The 16914-nt window shown below is 36.5% G+C and overlaps 1 protein-coding gene and 1 non-coding gene across 2 annotated transcripts in view; one reads left to right on the forward strand and one right to left on the reverse strand.

The window, feature by feature from the left end:
- IL1RAPL1 (interleukin 1 receptor accessory protein like 1) overlaps positions 1 to 16914 on the forward strand; it is a 1388178-nt gene that overhangs the window by 519119 nt on the left and 852145 nt on the right. The gene's annotated exons all lie outside the window — the stretch shown is intronic.
- TRNAA-UGC (transfer RNA alanine (anticodon UGC)) lies at positions 890 to 961 on the reverse strand. Its single transcript has one exon. It is a non-coding gene; the product is annotated as a tRNA-Ala (tRNA).

Below are 16914 nucleotides of genomic sequence, written 5' to 3' on the forward strand. Positions count from 1 at the left end.
TGAATCCTCATTAAAGAAAAAAAAAATTTCTGTAGACTCTTTCCAGCATTCATTCAGGATATCAGCAGTCCTTAACCATAAAAGGAAAACAGTAGTTACAGTTTTGCGATGGAGTCTCAAATTATTGACACTTTGCTGATAAATGAGTAGGGTAGCATAGAGTCCTTTATTCTCAGAAATTGTTCTGACCTCCATTCCTACTGGGTCTGAGGTAAACTAATTTTGATATTATCTGATCTAAACCCATTCTAATCTGTATAGTTCAAGCAGTCTCTTTTGCTTTCAGTTCAGTTCAGTTCAGTCGCCTCCGACTCTGCAACCCCGCGAATCGCAGCACGCCAGGCCTCCCTGTCCATCACCAACTCCCGGAGTTTACTCAAACTCATGCCCATCGAGTTGGTGACGCCATCCAGCCATCTCATCCTCTGTCGTCCCCTTCTCCTCCTGCCCCCAAACACTCCCAGCATCAGGGTCTTTTCCAGTGAGTCAGCTCTTCGCATGAGGTGGCCACAGTATTGGAGTTTCAGCTTCAGCGTCAGTCCTCCCGATGAACACCCAGGACTGACCTCCTTTAGGTTGGATCTCCTTACAGTCCAAGGGACTCTCAAGAGTCTCCTCCAACACCACAGTTCAAAAGCATCAATTTTTCGGCGCTCACCTTTCTTCACAGTCCAACTCTCACATCCATACATGACCACTGGAAAAACTACAGCTTTGACGGACCTATGTTGGCAAAGTAATGTCTCTGCTTTTTAATATACTATCTAGGTTGATCATAACTTTCCTTCCAAGGAGTAAGAGTCTTTTAATTTCATGGCTGTGATCACCATCTGCAGTGATTTTGGAGCCCCAAAAAATGAAGTCAGCTGAAACCGTAGTTCAGCAAAAGTGGAGATGCCGGGAATCGAACCCGGGACCGCATGCTCGCAAGGCACGCGCTCTACCACTGAGCTACATCCCCACGCTAGCGTTTTCTTCAACTCAGACGTATTTGAAGATAGCTTTCCATTGGCGACTCCTGCACGTCTCCGTAAGATAGCATCTGAAGTATGGAGAAGTGGCTCTTGTAACAGTGTCGTAGACAGGAAACGAAACTCTTCTCTTTGAGCTGGTTCTGGGGGGAATTAATGGCAGAAATCCACCTACTGGGTGCTTGGCTCGTATGGGATGAATGAAACTGACAGTTGGTAAACTTCAGAGTACGAACTCTTTCAATTGATTAAGGTCTTACTAAGATCCTTGGCTTATTTAGCCTCTGTAAACCCATCCCTAAAATTTTCTACCTTGTCTTTCATCTTTTTCCAGGTACAGGCTATTTCTCCATTTTAAGATTACCAGAACCTTGGGCTTAGTCGCTGGTGTACAAAAACTGACGAAGGCGTGGGAGGGCAAACAGAGTCACCTCTGTGCCTAATCGTGTCAGCCTGCTTCATAAGCTGAGTTATAGATTCTTGTGTTTCCACAATTTCCTTGCACCACAACTTTCTCTTAGTGTTAAAAATGAAGATAGAAAGGTCCTCACTGCTTCTCACAATGTATGGAGCATACTTCTTCCTCTTGATCAAAGCATAAGGAAGGGGAAGTACAGATATGCATCTTTCTCTCCTGTATCTCTTTTCTGTCCTCTTTCCAAAAGCCTCCAGTAAAAAGAAAAAAATAAAACTTATATTCTTAGTTTTCAAAGGTCTTAATCATATTACATTACCATTCAATAATAAAAATTATAAAAATATTATTGGCTTTCTTTTTGGTATCTTTCATCTTTATCTTGTATTCACCCTCACTAAGGCTTCATTCTGTTTCATTTGATTTATTGGAATAATTTTTAACATGTCTCTTGCCTCTTTTTCTCTTCCCACTCCAAGCTATTTTCTATTCTGTTGGCAGACTTTTCTACTGATCACTCTGCTTTGATTATACCATTTTTTCCCTTTAAGTTACTCTAGAATTATATATTTTCATACCCAATATTTTCTTTCGGTCCTATCCCTTCTGAATCCTAAGACTCTTTTCTTTTTATTATAATTTCCTTAGGACTTTTATCTAGATTTATTTCTTCCTCATGCCTCCTTTGTTTATCATAGTATCTCTTACTAATAAGACATCCATACATTGTCTGTTTCTTAGCCTTACACCCACATGAGAGAAACTGACTCCCTGTATAACTGCACTGGTTCAACAGGTTTGCTAGAGAATTGAGTCTGTAGATCGTATCTTGAAGTGACTTTGTAGGTGTTGTACTTATCTTTGCTCATAACTCAATTGTAAGCATCTTAAAGAATCATGTTTTCAGTTTTTCAATTTTCACAATCTCTAATAGGCAGTATTGAGCCTTAAATAGTTGCTTTTTAAAACAAAATTGAGTAAGAATTTTAAAATAAAAGCATATACAAAAACACACACAAAAACATGGGTTTGGATCATCAAAATATTGCTTTTTTGTGCTGTTTTTTGGATTTATTTTTTATGTTCTTGTTAATAAACATGTACTATTCTTATAATTTAAAATTGTGAATTCACCAGTACTGTAATTTAATTACTCTGTGATATAAACAGGCTGTGCCAAGTTTTCAGAAACACCAGTAAGTCTGCAGTTAATGCAGTATTTCTTGAGCTCATTTCTAAACATTTTAATCTACATTTATTAACTTAGAATATTTGTAACATGCTGCTTCTCAACTGTGACCATGATTATTCCCTCATATTTATATTTCATCATTGAGGAGAGGCTCTCAGTTTCTTATTATTCACTTTTAAACTAAATCAACCTGACATGAATCTGATAAAATTAGAGTTGTTTAGAACAGATGGTTCATCAGAGATTTGAACCCAGGAAAGGTCTGGTAGATTCTGTAGATAATTAAGGCTTTTAATTTCAATTAACAATCATGTTCTTCTTCTCTTACAAAGTTTTAAGGATTTAGACTTAACACTGCCTTTCAATTTATTTATGAGAGAATTGGTTTGGCTGATGTCTTGATTCTTTCTAGTTGTTATGTTTTGTGCTTATATAGTCAGTCTGCAAGATCCTTTAGGAAATTTGTATACTTGAGTTAGTAGGGACTTTTAAAAGTTAGGCTTCTCTGTAACATCCAGACATATTTAGGTATGGAAAACACTTGGACTCTTAGTGAAGGTAATGAGTAATCTTTTTTGTATGTCAGAAATTCTGTAAACTATTAAATAGAAATACCTCACAAACTAGAATGAAGAAAACAAGAGAAATATACCTATTTGATTGAAGGGAGTAACTACTGTACTCAGAAATTACTTTGGTTAAAAAAAGAGCAATGATCCTTTCCCTATGAAAGGATACTTAATTATCCACCCTTAGAATGAGATGTTCTTTAGCTCTAAACTAAACTGATGATTTTGAAAAAAATTCCAGAAAAAAAAAACAAACACTTCAACAAATGTTGAAATTATGGCATAGGTTTGCTATTTTCTCATCAAATTTAGACCAGCCTTGAGAGTACTGTAAGGTAATATTTTCTCAAGGATGAAATGTTCTGGTTCAATTTCTATATAGAAAAGGGGTATAAGTGAGCCTGTTATCTTACTATTTGGGTACAGAGGTCATCTTTGAAATGCATTTTACTATTGCTAAAAAGAAGAATATAAATGCACTTATCCTTGAGTTAGGCAATACCCAAGGCTGATTCATAGAGGAAAAATTTGCGATCTCTCTATTTCAGGGCCCTTTCTCTCTTGGTGCACCTATAATAAAAAGGTCATGGTTCCTAATATCTTTTTAAAAACTATTCTCGCTAGAGTGTACTTGAAACTGTACATCTCAAATATTAATATTTTAGCAAATATACCTAAATATACAGTTACTAAATAATTTCATCCATTAAAACATATTGCTTTTGCTTATATAAGAAATATTGCCTAGTAAGACCAAAGAGGTTAAATCAGTTAGAATGATTAATTTAAAATTATATTGAAGTATTTAAAAGTGTTACTCTTCCTTTCTTAATTTTCAAAGGAAAATACTTTATCTTCTTATTAATTGTTTCCAGCTCTTTCTAACTCTGTTTTAATATTTGACATTAATATGTTATATTGTATATAAGTGTTTTCCTTATCTTTTTACTCTTCTATACAACTCCCCTTTATTCAAAAAATTATCTACCAAGATACCACAGGAGGAAAGGTCAGAAAGATAAAAGAGAATTTCAATGTATGCCTAACTCTGAACAACTATGACCACCATTAAGAGATAAAGCCATGTGATTTCTGTCACAAATTCAGTATTTCTCCTAAGGTACACTGTACTATATTCTTATAGCTTAAGCAACTTTGCTTTATTTCTAATTATTGGGTAGAATTTTCTACGTGGAAAACTTTCCTTCTATCCCTTGTGAAACTTCACCTTTATATTTGGATCTCTAACTCGGATTGTTTTTCTGATGGATTTTCACTTCATTCATTCATTCACATTGTTATTCACCTATGGTAGGTCATAAGCTTTATAAGTCATGGAAAATAGTAAAATCCATAGCAGCATCTTTCCCTTGAAGCATGTTTTCATGGGAGAGGTCAGAAATATTTATTTAAATTACATTGTGATAAATTAGATTGTTTAAATGTATGAAAGGAAAATGAAAAGCAAAAAAAAAAAAAAAGGAAAGAGACCACCTATATCTGAGTTGTAAATTTAGAAAGACTTCATGGATAAGGTGATGCTGAAGGATCTATGAGTATTCCTCAGATCATGGTGGCAGGGCAGAGAGGTGCATGAAGAGCTCAAACAATGTGAAAAGAATTTGCAAAGATAAAACATGTTCTGAGTGTAAAAAGGCTTTCCAAACCATATTGGCTCCTAAAAAAAGTGTTGAGATAAGTGACTAAAGCAGTAAATATAGAGATGATCATGAATGGCCTTGAAGGCCACATGCAGGAATTTGGACTGTATCCTAAAAGATTATGGAGAGCTATTGGAAGATTCTGAGCAGCTGCACAATTAGGTTATTCTAGTGGAAGTGTGCAGAGTTGGCTGGGTGGGGAAAAAAAAAATGAATGGAGAAAAAGACCAATTTGAAAGCTGTTGTAATAGTCCAGTGAGAAATGATAAGAGTGCCTGCCAAGTGAGTAGAGATGAAATGTAGAGTGCTAAGCCAGCCAGGATGTATCGAGGGGCTCCGGTGGCCACTTTGATGGCTGATGGAGACAACAGACAACATTGGAGCAATTATAAGAGAAGACAAATCTAGGGAGGAGTCCTGTTTAGTTTAAGGCATGCTCCATTTGAAGTGCATAAGTAGAGGAATGTTGAATATTTAGGATGAGAGTGTAGTGGTCATAAATCAAAAGTCACTGAGGTATAGACTCTTGCTTGGGATAGTCTGAATATTCATTGGAAGGACAAATGTTGAAGTTGAACTCCACTACTTTGGTCACCTGATGCAAAGAACTGACCCATTGGAAAAGACCCTGATGCTGGGAAAGGTTGAAAGTGAGAGGAGAAGGGGATGACAGAAGATGAGATGGTTGGATGGCATCACCGACTCAGTGGACATGAGATTGAGTAAACTCCAGGACTTGGTGATGGACAGGGAGGCCTGGCGTGCTACAGTCCATGGGATCACAAAGAGTCGGACACGACTGAGCAACTGAAATGAACTGGAACAGTCTGAGCTTGGGAGTAGAAAGAGAGTCACGCTGGTGGGCTACAGTCCATGGGGTGGCAAAGAGTTGGACTTGATTGAGTGACTGAGCAAATACAGCATGTAAACAAAGAAAAATCATTGCTGGATGAAAGTGAAAGTCGCTCAGTCACTGTCTGACTCTTCGCGACCCAATGGTTGCCAGATGAGATCCTGCAGAATTTCAGCATAATGAGCAGCATGCAAAGTGAAAGGTTTTTCAATCATGGTTTTTAAATAGTTAAGGTGACTGAGTATACATAACTCATATTTCAACCATTTGAAAGGGGCCCCATCTCTTCATACACTTGCAGATGCAATCCTAATCACATATGTTTATAACCAGATTGGTTTGGTTACCAATTTGGTTACCCAGAGAAAAATAAGGCCATGACATAGAATTGAAGGCCAAAAAAGTCACAAAGTCAACATCCCATAGATGAGCTATTTAGAAGCACATTTTGTTCTAGGAAGATTCAAAGTGTTATTTTACTCATGATAACGATTTCCTTCTTATCAAAATTCCATGGAGAGATAATACATTGTTGTTTATTTTATACTGAATATAGACCATGAAGATTAAAAATAATTCATGGATAAGGAAAAAAGAAACTCTATATATGAGTTTTGTGTAATTAAGGTAACAGTTCCTTGATCTTGTGGTCTGTTACATAAATATGTGTGATTATGATAATTTCAAAAACTGTGTTATTTACTCAGTAGTTTAACAGCTCCTTCACAAAACAGTCACTTTCAGAACGCAGGAGATGTATAACAATACTTGCTAAAAGAGTAAGGATGAATATATTACAGTGAATTTAAAATGTATTTTTATGAGACAGACAAGAATTTAAAGATATATTTGCACTATTTATACTTTCATACAAAAAAGTACTGCTACAGTGTCACTCATTATTACTCAAGATCATATATGGCATACATGAAGATTGTTGTGATGAATGGTCAGAATGAATTGGTGTACTCATCGGTTTTTCTGGGCCATACTTGCTTTTTTCCCTGTTGTTCAAGTGCTGCTAATAGGAGGTACATGAGTGCTCTAATCAGAGATCTACAATTTCAGAAAGAAGTAAATTGTCATCCATCCATTCAATCAATGAATGTTTATTCAGGACCAAAAATATGCTATTCATGGGGCTCACTTTTGGGTATCACAGAAATGAATGAAGCACGTGTCCCACCATTACATGTCACTCATCAGGTAGAGGAAGACAGATAAATAAGTGTGTGAATTAAGTCATAAGGGTCATTATATTGCACTGTTTCTATGGCGTCATTGGCAATTGCTGTAAAATGTTGAATGTTTTACAAGTGTTACAACAGAAATTTATATAGGGCACAATTTTATATGAGTAGTGGTAAAAAAAAGTCCCTTGGAATGAGCTAAGTTTTAATATGTTTATTAGGCAACCAGTGATAGGTGAGTGTTTGTCTGGGGGGCACACACACATGTGAACATGCATATGTGTGTGCATGCATATAGAGGGTGCATCATTCTAGAAAGATAGAATGGTGTGAGAAAGACTGAGAGGTTTGAATCTTAGCATAAAAGTAATTATTTATGTCTAGAATGCTGCAAAGGATAAGGCCAGGATGAAACACAAATGCCTAACCATGAGGAACATTTTGTACCATATCTTAAGTGTTTTGCTGTGCTTTTGTAAGTAAAGGGCTGTTTAAAGTACATGAAGTAAGGTGACCTACTTTTTTATTTGAGAGATGATTCTAGCAATAATGTGAAGGAAATCACACCATCAGCATACAGATAATAAATTAATAATAGCCAACATTTATTGGATATGTCTGTATGTCATACATTCTTCTCATGCTTACTTGTATTGTTCAGTTTAGTGTTTATAACAACCCTGTGAAGTAGGTATTATCACGTGCCTTAGACTGAAATCTATGATTGATTTTTATCATAAAGCAACAATTACAGTATCATAGGATGACTATTTGAAATGGAAAATCAAAGGGCAATGAACAATCTGAGAAAGATGAGAATTTTCCATTTCTTTCCAGTTTGCATCTTTAATGCAGTTATTCATTTCATATGGAGATAACAGACAAGGAGAAACAAGATGGTTCCTAGCTTTTTGGCTTAGATGTATGGTGATGTTATTCACTGAGAAAACTGGGCAAAAGGAATGTATTTGGAGAGAAGATAATAAATTAAATTGGGATATTTGATTATGTATTGCCAGAGAATATTAACTGAAGATATTTCAGAGGAAGTTGGATACATGAATCTGAAGCTTAGAATAAAGATGTGGGTTGGGCACGTGGATTTTACAATTATCAGCACAGAGGCAGTAGTGAAATTATCTCCAGAGGATATGATTTGAAAAGGAGATTAAGCAAAGACATCCAGTGGCATTCATATTGGTATTTCAGTGATCAGCCGAGGAAAAAACACCATAAGAAAACAATGAGAAGGAATAGATGAGGTAGAAAAGGAAAAAAAGAAAAAGCATGTTTTATCTAAATGTAAAGAAGGTGAATTCAAGAAGGCCATTGTTAAAAAGGCCATAGACTTGACTTCCATAGAAGTCAAATTTGATGAAAAGTCCATTGGAATCAAGTCATGAGCAATTTTACTGAGAGCATGTTTAGAAAAGATTTGCAAACAGATGAAAGCAACTTGAGGAGAAGGTGCCTAGACCAGTCAGTTATGTCCAATTCTTCTAATTATTCTCAAAATGAAGGAAACAGGGGTGGTGTTCAGGGCCTGAACATTATTTTTTTATTTTAGGTTTTTTATTGTGTGGCTCAGGTTTGTTTCCTGTTGTAAATATTTAAACACATTTATACACAGTAGTGGCTTCCCTGGTGACTCAGCAATAAAGAACCCGCCTGCAATGCAGGAGATGCAGATTTGAACCCTGGGTCAGGAATTCCAACCCCCTGGAGAAGGAAATGGCAACTCACTCCAGTATTCTTGCCTGGGAAATCCCATGGACAGGAGCCTGGTGGGCTGCAGTCTATGGGGTAGGAAAGAGTAGGACATGGCTTAGCTACTAAATCACCACCACCATACACAGTAGAGGGAAAGATGTTTATACACAGTAGAATTAGCAGGAAAAAAAAAAGAGAGGAATCAGATTAAGAATAAAGAAGTGGCTTTGATCCATGAATAAGATGAGTTTGTCCTTGTATGAAGCAGGAAGGAGGAAGGATGGATGGAATGGTGAGTTCTGATATAAATGCAGATAGAGAGTCCATAACCTAATTTTTCATGTCAAATCACAAAGACAATTAAAACTGTCACTAAAAAACTTTAAAATGTGCTTACATTGCACTAAAAATATACTGTGTTTTGCCTCAGTTATCATTCTTGAGAGCAATACTTTCTGGCTTCAATGTCCTGCCTAATTAGAGTTAATCTATAGTTAACCTGGAGAAGGAAATGGCAACCCACTTCAGTACTCTTGTTTGGAAAATCCCACGGATGGAGGAGCCTGGTAGGCTACAGTCCACAGGGTCACAAAGAGTTGGACACAACTGAGCGACTTCACTTCACTTTCGAATCTGTATTGTCCAAGGGACCAGCATGATTTTGCTTCCTAGGAAAGGACATTAAAACATGTTAGTTGTTTCTAACTAGTATGGCTCACTTTTTAAGAGGAAGTTGTTCATTTCTTTGAATCATTGCTTCTCTTTGGGCTGTTTCAGAGAATGTACGATAGTGCAGTGATTAGGAACAACACACATGTTGAAAAGATTATTGCTCTGGTTTTAAATTGTTTAGTTCTGATTTTAGAAATTTCATTTGCCTATGAAAAAGTTCAAACCTCTGTCTTACTCTTACCACGTAAGAAGTGAATTTAGTTCGCCACTGAGGCCTTCTGCTGGCGATGATTATGTCCTGACTCTGGCTTGGGGAGTCCAAATAGGAGGCAGAAAATCCGGTGTGGATATCCTAAGTACAGGCTACCTGTTCATAATAAACACTTTCAGAATCATTCCTTTGTATGAGCTCCCACAACAGATCTTTTTATAGGACAGGCTCTGAAATGGAATTTCTGTAGCTTCACCAAACTTTAAATTCTTGATTATTATGTTATCATCAATGTGTTCATAATAGAATATTACTAAACAACCATTAACATGACCTTCTGAAAGGTCAGTGTTGATTTAACAATGTCACACTCATATATAAATTTTTGAATATGAGTCTTCCTATGAACCCATTGTTAGAAGTAGTTTCTAATTGAAGTTTATTTGGAAATAATGGTATAATCATCCAGCTTTGATTTTTACTACAGTATTTTGACTATTCATAACGCCCCATACATAGAGGGTGACTGCATGATCTTTTTTTCTGGTTCAGATATTATGCAGAAAATCCAGAATAACATTTTTCTTATGTTTAAAAATATAAGAACATTTACAAAGAAGCTGCTGTAGTTTCTGCTGGGTTTAACCAAGTAAAATATGTGCCCAATAAACTTTTACGGAATAAAGTATACTCTGATAAAAAGTTACTTTGGGGCAAACTGACCACATTGGAATTGTTACCTATCACTCAGCTGAAACCAAATCATTGTCTGGCTTTGGGCAACCATGCACCCTAAATTGAAAATTCTGTAATCCATTCACGGCTTACTGCTGAAGGGCTCTAGAGTCTGTCTAGGTCAAATCAAATCCCCAAAGAACATGAAATTTTGGTCAGTTTGCTTTTACCTACACCTGGAATCCTGTTCTGTCATGTGTAAAGATTGTGGCAGGTGTCATGAGTCAGTACACAGCCGTAAACATAGTTGTATGAAGGTCTACCTAATAATGTTTTTATCATGATGTTTCTGTGTACTTATGGGAATAAATATCTGTCTGAACTCAGCATTGAGACAGCATTCAAAGCCTCAGCATCTGGGACTAAATTAAACTGAAAGAAAATGTAACATGTTCTTTATTTTTACACAGTTGTATATATATATATGTGTGTGTGTGTATACTATTTTATATATATATATATATATGACAGTTATGTGTGAAGCTATCTCTGTGAACCTAACAGTGCTAAGTCTTCTATAGATATGGATGAAAATGACTCTCATATAATCACTGCTCTTATATTTGTAAATGCTCGTATGTAATTTTCTTTGGGATGGTTTTAGGTTTGCATTTGTTTACTAACATGAAAATCAATGAAAAGAAACTGGAAAGTACTTAGGCTGTGGCGACATTGGGAATGATAGAAATATTATTAGAAAAGCTTGTATTGATTTCTGTATGTACTAGTGATGCATGCATTCAAATTTAACCTCCTGAGAATCCCAGGGAATAAAATTCTAAAGATGAGAGTATGCACAGCCTCTTGGACAAATAGGGCTTCCCAGGTGGCGCTAGTGGTAAAGAACCTGCCTGCCAATGCAGGAATCATAAGAGACATGCATTCAATCCCCGGGTCGGGAAGATCCCCTGGGAGAGGGCGTGGCAACCCACTCCAGTATTCTCGACTGGAGAATCCCATGGACAGAGGAGCCTGGTGGGCTACAGTCCGTAGGGTCTCACAGAATCAGACACAACTAAGCAACTTAGCATGCACACACTTGGACAAATAGGACTTGCATTTGCAAGCTCTGATAATAAAAGAGGCAGCCCTCCCATCTTGGTTGTACAAACTGGAAACCCATTTAGCATGCAGTTATAAGAGATCATGATGCTGTAATAAATCCCTAAACTTATTCATCAAAGTGAGGGGCTGCCCAAGTTAAATGTAGAAGCATGTACCTGGAGAGTCAGAATTTGATTCTTTGGCATGATTTTGCTTCTTGTGTGTGCAGTGGTGGCCAATGTGTTTTGCTTGAAAGTTGACCTGCCTTGCCACCAATCAGCTAAGAGAACTTAGGAAGACCTCTTAATCTCTCCTGATGCTACAGCAACCTATGAGAAGAGAGATTTAGAGTCAGTGATTTCCAGTGTTCTTAATGTGTAATGATTTGATTAGTTTTGTACTAGGAGAAAAGGAAAGAAAACGATAACCCTGTCCTGTGGTGGGTATATAGAGTGAGTGATTCAGATAGAGCTTACATATAGCAAACAGCCTAAGAATTTCTTTTTCATTAAATAACTGACAAAAATTATATGAAAGTAAAGAGTTACATGGATAAAACCTTCCAAGGTAGTGCTTATGTCTTCAGAGAGCAAAAGAGACCAGACAGACTTATATTGTTGAGAAACAGGTAGCCAAGCAACTGCCTGAAAAGTCACCAAAGGGAGCCTTCTTCAAAGGGATGGGCGCATTGCTGCGATAATCCCGGGTTTAGCCTTTGACAGGCTTGCATCTCAGCACTCGCTTCTGTTTGAGCTATTATGTGCTGACTTCAGCATGGGAGCACTGAAATTGGGGCATGACTGCACATTTCATTACCAACTCTGCTCTCCCAAAACCTGGGGAAATAATACTTAAAAAAAAAAATAACTATACCTGTCAATCCAATAAAAGGGGCATACAATAGATAATCAACTTGTCTCATCAGATTATCCACTGATAAAAGAAAATCTAGGATGAAACAGTCTTTGGATCAGTAAATCTATGATTTTTATCAATGAAATAAAATTAACTGCTAAAATATTTTAACAACCGGTGAGCTTATTAGGCTAAGTATAACCAAACAATCACATTTTATAAAAATGACTGAACCCAGGTTCCAAACTAAAGACATCTGCTTTGGAAAACATACAAATAAAGGCAACAAAAGAATCAAGCCCTTATTCAGCCTAAGACTTTTAAATCAATATATATAATGTTATTTTAGAATATTCATACATGAGAATTTGTAATTTTGCATTAGCTTGATGAACACCTAGGGAGTCTGAACAGTTAAGTTATATAACTAAAGTTAGTACAGATAATGAAGGTTTATTTGTATATTTTGCAGTATTATCTGGTATTCTGATGAAAGTCAGAGATCATGTATTTTTTCAATAAGCATATATTGAGATTCCACTTAATTAAAGAGATATTGCTAAATAAGGACCCTGCCCTTGAAATACTTAATTTTAGTTATAAAATAATATAATTCTATCAGAATAGACTAATAGAATTAGAAGTTTAAAATGTTAACTATTCATAGATTTAACATACTAAGGTCTAATATTGTATTCTATAGAACTTGGAGGAATTTCAGAATCAATCTAGGTAAGCCAGTTGTGATTTGGTCAGTTGAGTGAAAGGGTGGAATTACATGTGGGCAGTCAGGAATCGTGCATGTTAAAGAGCTTATAGCAATAGTGGTGAGGATGATGATGGTGATAATGAGAAAAAATAGAAGAAGAAGGAAGAGAAAAGAAGAAGAATTGACTCATAATACTATAGAGCTTACTGTGTGCTAGATATTTTTTTCTAAAAGTTTTGCATATATAGACTGAGTTAATCTGCACAATAATCCTTTGAAACACAGTTTAAACTCAAATGCTTTCCTTATGAGATTCTGGGATTTTGGTACATGGTAGGCAAAGGGTGCCTATGTGGCCAGCCCACAATAAAAACCATAGGTGCTGAGTGTCTATTGAGTTTCCTTATTGATTTTTATGTGTGTGCAAAAACAAGATTTTTACATCTCGTTGCTGAGGGATTGGGGGCATCCTGTGTGAGTCTACCGAGAGAGATCTCTTGCTATCTTGCACTGGGATGCCCCTCAATTTTGCCCATGTTCCCTTTCCCTTTGATGATTTTGCTTTGTGTCCTTCCACTCTAGTAAACTGTATGACTTTTTAAAAAATCAAGAGAGATGTGTATCGTTATTAGTCCAGTTTTCAGTTCAGTTCAGTCACTCAGTCGTGTCCAACTCTTTGCAACCCCATGGAATGCAGCATGCCAGGCTTCCCAGTTCATCACCAAATCCCGGAGGTTACGCAAATTCATGTCCATAGAGTCAGTGATGCCATCTGACCATCTCATCCTCTGTCGTCCCCTTCTCCTCCCGCCTTCAATCTTTCCCAGCAGCAGGGTCTTTTCAAATGAGTCAGTACTACGCAACAGGTGGCCAAAGTATTGGAGTTTCAGCTTCAGCATCAGTCCTTCCAATGAATATTCAGTACTTATTTCCTTTGGAATCCACTGGTTGGATCTCCTTGCAGTCCAAGGGACTCTCGAGAGTCTTCTCCAACACTACAGTTCAAAAGCATCACTTCTTTGGCACTCAGTTTTCTTTATAGTCCAACTGTCACATCCATACGTGACTACTGGAAAAGCCATAGCTTTGACTAGACAGAGATTTGTTGGCAAATTAATGTCTTTACTTTTTAATATGCTGTCTAGGTTGGTCATAGCTTTTCTTCAAAGGAACAAGTGTCTTTTAATTTCATGGCTGCAGTCACCATCTGCAGTGATTTTGGAGCCCAAGAAAATAAAGTCTGTCACTGTTTCCATTGTTCCCCCATCTATTTGCCATGAAGTGATGGGACTGGATGCCATGGTCTTAGTTTTTTCTGAATGTTGAGGTTTAAGTGAACTTTTTCACTCTCCTATTTCAATTTCATCAAGAGGCTCTTTAGTTCTTCTTTGCTTTCTGCCAGAAGGGTGGTGTCATCTGCATATATGAGTTTATTTATATTTCTCTCAGCAATCTTGATTCCAGCTTGTGCTTCCTCCAGCCCAGCATTTCTCACAATGTACTCTGAATATAAGTTAAATAAGCAGGGTGACAATATACAGCCTTGATGTACTCCTTTCCCAATTTGGAACGAGTCTGTTTTTCCATGCCCAGTTCTAGCTGTTGCTTCTTGATCTGCATACAGATTTCTCAGGAGGCAGATCAGGAGGTCTGATATTCCCATCTCTTTAAGAATTTTCCATAATTTTTTGTAACTGTACAGTTTTACAGTTAGGGCAATTCGGGGACTGAGAAGCTAGCTTGTCCCTGACCACCCAGGCCATAAGTGAGTGGTTGCTGTTGAAGTCGGGGTTTGCCCATGGAATATGAACGTGAATGTTCCAGAGAAGGACGGAGAAGAGCTGGTGTTTTATTTCACTCCAGTATCTACCATGGCCAGATAGAAATGTGGATGATGTGGTCCATAAAATGGATGGGGAGACAGTGGGGCAATCTGGAAAGGATGGACGGTAAACTCGAGAACTTACAGCCCATCTGACTGTGGCCCTCTAGCAATGCTGTCACCATGTTATCAAATCATCCAAGTTTGTAGTCTCAAATCTGGATTCATAAGTGAAACCTCCAGAGTCTTAAGTATTTGGAAAATGAAACTTCCCAATTATTAAATATTTGGCAGTTAATTAAAGTTTATTTTTTTTTAAGATAAAGTGTTAGACGTGCTCCAGAGTACCATCAATCACAGAGTTCCCATGGGAGCCACCAGGGCACCGTTCTGTCCTTATACAGAGGCACTGATTGACTTTCCCAAGTTTCCAGTAATCTAAACTCGGAACAAAATAAAGAGTAGTTAAAAAGCATTTTCACTCAATATTAATAGTCCTAATTGTGTAGCGGGTTGATTTCAGTGCTAAAATATTTGTTTTAAGAACAAACACAGGAGCATAAAACATCAAAGTTCAGCCACATATTTTCAGTTTGGTGCCTTAGCTCTTATGCTCCATCATTGTAAGTATCCCTGGGTTTACTCTGATTAACTTCTCATGAGCTGTAGCTGTCTCAGTCCATGTGTCTTATATCAGTTTATGAAGACCACTGGCAAAAAGAAAAGTCTTATTTCCAAAGAATAAGTTAGAAAGCCCTGTTTGAAACTCATATGACAGCATTAAATCCTTTTATCTGACAATCTTGAAGTAGAATTTAGGCTTCTATTTCTGACAGTATCAAATGTCATGAACTGTTTCAAAAGAGTTGACACATATACTAGGTGTTTTCTTGCTGTCCTGCTTGAGTTCTTGTTTGTTGCTCCATTCCTTCCGTTTTCCCTTTTGTCCCCATCCAGTTTACTCGTATTCTGTGTTTTCTGGATTCTTAATATTATCCTTGACCTCTGATGCAATCATAACTTGATTGTTTTGGTACCAGGTGCTACTTTACAACAAAAAGGATTGACATTATAAAAACATATGGACAAGATAAAACATGTCTTTGGTAGAGTGATATAAATGGTGAAGAGTGTCAGCACCATGCCTTGTGGGGAATATGTAAATAAATTATGAGAAAAAGAATATCTACAGGAAATAGGATAGCAGTTTTGAAATATTTAGAAGGTCAGCAATGAAAATCTAATGTTTAGCTTGTTTGAAAGCTTCTTCTAACTTGGAAAGTGTGGAAGTTATGGGAGGTAGATTTTAGTTTAATAAATAAAATTATCTATCTGTGAAGATACCTAAAAGTATAGTAGACATCTTAGAAAATAGTTAAGAATCTCATCAGGTTCCTGAATTGCCAGCAGAAGTAATTGACCTCTAAATGTGTGCTCAGTCTCAAGAAGTCTAAAGAAAATCTGTTAGTATAAAGCAATACCATTATTTAAGATGATTCCTATGATATAGAGAGGATATCACTTATCTAAACTAACTATAAATATCAAAACAGATTACATCATAAGTTGACATTAATAGAAACTCAAAGTTTGTAGGTATAAAATGTATATGAATAAATGTTACCTTCTTTTGTCATATTGAGCCTATTTTCTCAATACATTGGTAAACAAATAATTGAGCAACAAAACCGGTACATCTAGAGAAAAGTTAAGAAAACATCAAAATGTTTCCAGAACTAGTCCCCTCTGCCATATATTTTCACATTGTAAGTTAAAGAGATGATAATCTTATTTTTAAGTTCAAAAAGTCTCTGTAGCACTTTCTCCTTGCTTGAGTTTGCCATAAAGCTATGAAAATATATGCATATTATATCTGCTTTTCAGCACTCTCTACTTAGTAATAGTTTCTTCAAAATATATTGGCCTCACTATATCAAACAATGATGATCAAAAGGTGGTGATGGTTTTCTAGGAAACTCAGAAAATTTAAGATTACTCCAGAAAAAAGAAAGTTTTAATTTAAGGTTATGTGGTTAATATTCAGTCATTTCTTCGCATTCACTCTACAGATCTGGCTTCGGGTGTAATACCAAGTGACTGGGAATTAAAGGTTGATATTTAAGTGATTTTTTTTTTACATATTTATGTGAACACTAGGCTATTGTAGAAAATTCTAATAATGGTCTTCATAAGAAGCAGATCTTAAATAACTCCCAGTTAACACATAATGCTTTACAAATGAAATGGAAATAAATCCCCAATTATATTTAATGCAACAAAGGGTTACAGGATATCCTTCTGAGGA

This window comes from Odocoileus virginianus, chromosome X, assembly GCF_023699985.2.
Source record: "Odocoileus virginianus isolate 20LAN1187 ecotype Illinois chromosome X, Ovbor_1.2, whole genome shotgun sequence".
In the NCBI taxonomy this organism is placed as follows: Eukaryota; Metazoa; Chordata; class Mammalia; order Artiodactyla; family Cervidae; genus Odocoileus; species Odocoileus virginianus.